At 46.6% G+C, this 6544-nt stretch overlaps 1 long non-coding RNA gene across 2 annotated transcripts in view; it reads right to left on the bottom strand.

The window, feature by feature from the left end:
- The window catches only part of LOC108541702 (uncharacterized), an 11691-nt gene extending 5383 nt beyond the window's left edge, over positions 1-6308 (bottom strand). Inside the window, exon 1 of one of the 2 annotated variants that reach the window (XR_001889036.1) lies at positions 6230-6308. This is a non-coding gene — a long non-coding RNA (uncharacterized LOC108541702). Of the gene's footprint in view, positions 1-5576; positions 5624-6229 lie in introns of those variants that run through there. The other variant, XR_001889034.1, reaches the window with a different exon arrangement.
- Positions 6309-6544: the final 236 nt, after the last annotated feature.

Raw genomic sequence — 6544 nt, forward strand, 5'->3', positions numbered from 1 at the left:
CCGCCTCCCGGGTTTACGCCATTCTCCTGCCTCAGCCTCCCAAGTAGCTGGGACTACAGGCGCCCGCCACCTCGCCCGGCTAGTTTTTGTATTTTTAGTAGAGACAGGGTTTCACCGTGTTAGCCAGGATGGTCTCGATCTTCTGACCTCGTGATCCCCCCGTCTCGGCCTCCCAAAGTGCTGGGATTACAGGCTTGAGCCACCACGCCCGGCCGGAAGTAACCAGGTTTTAAGCCCAGATCTGCCCAACTCCCAAATCCAATTCTTTTCTCTACTGAACTCATATAATTTATTTAAAACAATTGGTATTTAGCCGTTGTTTTTAACCTCTCATTTACTACATAAAGAGTGCTGTGGAGCTTTGGCTCCAATGCCCAGATGAAGCTCTAGATACATAATTAGTTACTGAGTTCCCATGCCTTGGCTGAATCTATAATTAAGCTAATTTTGTAAAGTATAGTTAGATCTATTCCCTGGCTCCCTGAAATGCATAACATTCACCCAGAGGACCAGACTTGGAGAAAAACACAGGACTAGAAAACATTTGATCACACCCTAGTATCATTGCTCTCCCTGATCACCAACAGCAATCACAGAACAGAGAGGTTTGTTTTGTTTTGTGTTCAAATCAGTAAACACAAATTTTAAAAGGCCTACTCTTATGCAGAATATCTTCATAGTGACAAGGACATAGTGACAAGTGCATCTTCTAGTGCATCTTCTAGGATGTTTTGTTTCTAAACAAAACAAAGTTTGGCTCTATCTCACACAATGATATCAACACATTACAGTTTCTGCCCAGGAATTGGAGGAAGGCGAGAAATAAGGCATACCAAGCATGCCATAGCAGACGGATGTGTGCAGATGTGCCTGAGACATGGCCCTGCTTAAACTCCACCAGGCAAGTCCCGTGATGGATGAGTGGATGGCTCTGATAAAGAGCAGGCATCTCTTTATCTTTCTCATTCAAGGGTAGTTCCTCTCCAATGCACTGAACAAGGCTGCACCTGGCCCTGGCTTCTGTCATTCAGGGTACTTCCCTTGCCCTTTGGAGTTGTGTGCTCATCTATTTCTTAATTTATCCACCTTTTCCAAGTATTTACTGAGGGCTCTCATAGGCCCAACCTCTGCAAGGTGCTGTGGTGGCTACTACAGAAGGAACAGAGCACAAGCTTCTTCTGGCCTCTTGGGTGTCACTGGTAATATACTTGGAACTCAAGTGTAACCATGAAGTTCCCTGGCAGCTGAGCTGGTGACTTAACTATTATCACCTTCCTTCCTTGCCACCTCCTGAGAGCTTGGGAAGCCTTTCTTGTTACTGTGGTTTGAAGAGTGTGATTCTCCCTTATTTCCCTCTGCACCTTCTGTCACCATGACATCAGCTCAAATGTGGTCTTCTTGCCTTGAGTGAACCAGCACCCATATTACCAAAGCCAGCATGATCAGAGAGGTGTAAACTCTTTACAGGTGGGTCAGCTGGAGAAGATGCAAGGTCAGTTCAGCTTGTGGATAATTCTCTTTGCTTCCTACACTGAATTTGGCTGCCTCTGTCTTTAACCTGAACTAAACCCACTCTGTTCTCATCCAAAGTACTTTTTTGGATGGGGGTAGGGCTGGCTGTCCCAGAAGTCAAATGTTCTCTTTATATTCACCTTGTTTCCTGCTCTGAGTTTCCTTCTATAGTGTCTGTTAATGTCTGTTTTGGTCCGAATCTTTTTTTTTTTTTTTTTTTTTTTTTCAGTAGAGATGGTGTCTTACTATGTTCTTGAACTCCTGGGCTCAAGTGATCCTCCCACCTCAACCTCCCAAAGTGCTGGGATGACAGGAATGATCCACTGTGCCCAGCCCCAAATCTTTTTTTAATAACAGCTTTATTGAGATAAAATTTACCTTTTAAAAGTGTAGAATTCAGTGGCTTTCCTTATAGTCACGGAGAAATGCAACCATCACCACTATCTAATTTCAGAACATTTTCATCATCCCCCAAAGAAATAACCTGCTCATTAGGAGTCAGTCCTATGTCTCCCTTCCCCAACCCCAATCAATCACCAATCTGTTTTTTTATTTGCCTATTTCATTTTTTATTTGCCTTTTATGAATTTGCCCATTCTAGACATTTCATGTAATTAGAATAATACAAGATGGGTCTTTAGTGACTGGCTTCTTTCAATTAGCATGAGGTTTTCAAGGTTCATGTTGTAATGTATCAATACTTCATTTTTATGACTGAATAAGATTCCATTATATGGATAAACCACATGTTGTTTAGTCATTCGTCAGTTAATGGACACTTGGATTGTTTCCACTTTTTGGCTCTGATTAATGATGCTAGGAATATCTGTGTACAGGTTTTTGGGTGGACATGTGTTTCCAGTTATCTTGGATATATACCTAGGAGTCAAGTTGCTACGCTGACCCAAATCTTAAGAAAACATTTCCAATACTCTTCATTCCTATTTCTCTGTTTCCTCGGGAGCAGACTTCTCTATATTCATTAAACAAAGGGGAATGACCAACAGTAGGGACTTTTTCACCAAGTCCATGACACAGCACCTGCTTTTCCAAGTCGGATACAAAGCCTGAACACTTCCACTCCAAACTATATGCGGCTGTGAGTGGCTGTGTCAGGGCCAGGACAGGGACAAGTCACTTCAGTGACTGCACATTAAATAGCAGTTTGTGGCACCCAGAGGGAGGTTTGTGCAAAACCAGCCCTTTCTGCCCAGATTTTAACCTTACGAACAAAAAAATATGTGTTACAAGGAGCTGGTTCCTTGAAATCTAGTCTCTTGTAACCTATCAAGAATCTTGGACTATGATCTCTGGGGGTATGCATAGGCCCAAAGTGAGTATTTACAGCATGGAATAAGCAGTTTACAACCTTGAACCATCAATTACCATTTCCCCACTATCTGCTCGGCAGTCTTCCGTTTATAACTGAAGTCTGCCCTCTGCTGGTCACGGGTAGCCCAGACCCACAACTCGGGGCCGCTGAGCAGGTCTCTTCTAAAATCGTTTATTCTCCAGGAGCATTTGAGCAATTGCTATAATTTATTCAGCTATAGAACACAAAGTAATGCCATCTTCTGCAGAGCGCTCCCCTTTTGTTTTTTATCCTTTGATGTTTTTGGGTTTTTCCTTTTATTCAACAGAAGCAGAACTGGGCCAGTTTCAGTTATTTATGAGCCACCTTCATTCGTGATAAATAACCATAATATGTATTTATGCAGTGCCTGCCAAGGCCCTTCTCCTCCTATTGACTCATGAGTCACTAAAATACTTTTCTATGCTAGAAGTGGACAAGGGCTATTCAAGATAGGAGATAATACAACTTCTGGGCTGGCAGCTGTCTAGTAATTTTTCAGCGGTGCTTTGCAGATTGATGTTGAGTCAAGAAAGACCTAGATCCTGACTCTCCTCAAGCTCTATGGGATACCTCTTAGTCCTGTTAGAAATCTGCAAGGCGGCCGGGCGCGGTGGCTCAAGCCTGTAATCCCAGCACTTTGGGAGGCCGAGACGGGCGGATCACGAGGTCAGGAGATCGAGACCATCCTGGCGAACATGGTGAAACCCCGTCTCTACTAAAAAATACAAAAAACTAGCCGGGCGAGGTGGTGGGCGCCTGTAGTCCCAGCTACTCGGGAGGCTGAGGCAGGAGAATGGCGTAAACCCGGGAGGCGGAGCTTGCAGTGAGCTGAGATCCGGCCACTGCACTCCAGCCTGGGCGACAGAGCGAGACTCCGTCTCAAAAAAAAAAAAAAAAAAAAAAAAGAAATCTGCAAGGCATCAGACATTTGGGTCCCCAAGCAGATATGCCAACACCCTCTTCCCCTTCCTTCCACAACAGCATTCTGACCAGAAAAGAAGATCCAGCAGCCACAGGAAAGGGGAGTGGGGGAGGAAGCCAGAGCCAGGGAACATCACTGACGGTGTGGGCAAAAAGCTGCACTCGTGAAAAGAGGAAAGAGGGCAAGCTGGGAGGGAAGATAGACAAAAGAAAGAAACAATGGGCAGGGGCCCAGCAGGTAATGAAGAAACCAAAGCATAAGTGACCCCATTTCCCTGAGGGTCACTCCTGCAAGGCAGTTAACTGTAACATCTGTTTAGTTCTTCATTACAAAGGAAAGAGAATCCTTTCTGCTGTTCTCACCATGTGCCTCTGACCTTTAAGGTCTCACTCTGTTGACCAGGCTGGAGTGCAGTGGCATGATCTCAGCTCACTGCAACCTCCGCCTCCCAGGCTCAAGCAATCCTCCCACCTCAGCCTTCTGAGTAGCTGGGACCACAGACACAAGTTGCCAAGCCTGTCTAATTTTTGCATTTCTTTGTGGAGACGGGGTTTGTGCATGTTGCCCAGGCTGGTCTCAAACTCCTGAATTTAAGCCATATGCCCGCCTCGGCCTCCCACAGTGCTGGGATTACAGGCGTGAGCCACCACTCCCAGCCTGAAAGAACCTGATTTTGAGAGATATAATTTGGGTTTCTAATCTCTGAGGAGATGAGTTGCTTACTGTGAGCCCATATACTAGCCAGAGGTCTGGAAACCTGTCCCCATCCCTCAAGGTGATGGCTATGTCCTGCCAGAACGGGGGAGTGGGGTCGTGCCTAAAGCCCCAGTTGCCCCCACTGCTGACCCCAGGGACGCTACTTGAGGGTCCCACCACCCCTGTCAATCAGCTGACTGCAGGCTCCCCTGTCCTGTTCTTCCTGTTCCCCCCATGCTGCTCTTGCCTTCTCCATTCCCTCCCACCCTGGTCCTCTGGACTCTTATTCTCTCCTCCCACATCCCCTCTCTAACCTTTGTGACTCAAGTCTCAGTCACTTTAGGAAAGACAGGCTCACTGCCCTCTTTATAATCAACCTTCATCGGGTGTGAGGGGGAGGGAGAAGAGAGGGAGAAAGGAGGGAGAAGAGAGGGAGAAAGGAGGGAGAGGAGAGGGAGAAGGAAACAGGAACCAGGTCTCCTGCGCTTCCTCCCAGAGATAAAGGCTATTCTTAGCAGTAACATAGGCTTGGCATTTGCGGAGACTTGTATTTCTCTCCCTCTCGCCCCAGGGGCTTTGCACATTGCAATTTCTCCTCCCCAAGCAGAGAAGAAAGAAAAGATGAACAGGGAGAGAGATAAGGAAAGGAAAGAGGGAGGCGCGCCATCGCTGATGCTCTGAGAGGCTCTTCCAGGGATTTACTTTGGAAGGCTGCTCCAAAGGTCAGAACTGGGCGGGGAAGGGCTCTCGCCCCAGCCCCAGAAGGGCAGTTTAATTCTAGCCTCCCTTTTGAGGTAAGAACACGAAAAACCAAGTGAAATCCCTTTGGGCCTTTCCGCAGCAGTTTGTATATGGCACGTGTTTCATAAATGTGCAGCCAAGCCTCTACGTGCCCTCTCATTAGGCTGGGTCTCTCAGGACTGCCCTCACTGGACCTTAGGACCTTGGCAGTCAGAGCATTCAAGCGCTGGCATTAGACAGTAGGCTTCAGAGAAGCCAGGAACTTGGAAAAATACAAAAATAAATAAAAAATAAATAAAAATGTAAAGATGGGGTGGGCAAAGCTCGAGAAATTACGTAATTCGATTTCACCTTGGGCCCAGACGGTGAAGTTCTGCAGAGTGGTCAGCAGGGGGCGCTCAAGCAGTGTGTCAGAACACCAGCGCGCAGGTTGCCTGGAGCCCAACCAAGGGACAAACAAAACAATGAAGCTTTGCGGTTTCTCTTGGTTTCTCAGTTCGGGGAGCCTTAATCCAGGACCGCCAGATCTCTATCCTGGGGTACGCAACTAGAGTCTCGCAGAACACCGTCTTAATAGCCTTTCCTGAATCTCTTGACCAAATTGCTTCCTAGAACTCTGTGTTCCTCTGAACCTAGAAAATGGCTTTTCTCAAGATCACCCAGTATCTCTCCCTATGTATCTTTTTGTCAGCCTGGTTTTCTCTGTATCTGTGTTTCTGGCGTGGTTCTTTCTTGTCTCTGCACTATCCTAGGCCTACTAGTAGACGTTAATGAAAAATATATGGAGCTGAACCCACCCACATACTGAGCTCTGAAAGATTTCAAGATCTGGCAGAAGATAACACTTTGAATAAAATTTAAAATTTGTTATACTGCAAAAGTGGCTAACTCTGCCACATTTGGCTGTGCAGTCATGTCTTTCCTTTTCCCGTCTGTCCTCCGAGTGGGCTGCCGTGCCGCGCTACAGCTGCCTCCTCCCCCTTGGCTGCCGCAGCCTTGCCCACCTCCTCGAAACCCCTGACCTCCAATAGTCAGCTCCTCCCTGGCCAGCAGGACAGGTCTTCCCGGTCTTTTAGAGAAGATGCCAACTCCAGAATGATTGTACCTTTGTTTACATGTTTTTGTTTCCTTTTGATTTTTGTTTTCTAATTAAGACCACGCCCCTCATTTCCAGAACATACTGGAACTCTTAGGATTCGGGGTTGAGGGACTTTCGGTGAGAACTACAGAGATAGTCTCATGCTCTGCCTGGAACCTCTTGTCCTCCACGATTCAGGTTCTCTGGTTGAGTCTGGTCCACTCTGACAGAGTATCTTTAC

The sequence above is a fragment of the Rhinopithecus bieti genome, unplaced genomic scaffold, assembly GCF_001698545.2.
Source record: "Rhinopithecus bieti isolate Rb0 unplaced genomic scaffold, ASM169854v2 scaffold_759, whole genome shotgun sequence".
NCBI lineage: Eukaryota > Metazoa > Chordata > Mammalia > Primates > Cercopithecidae > Rhinopithecus > Rhinopithecus bieti.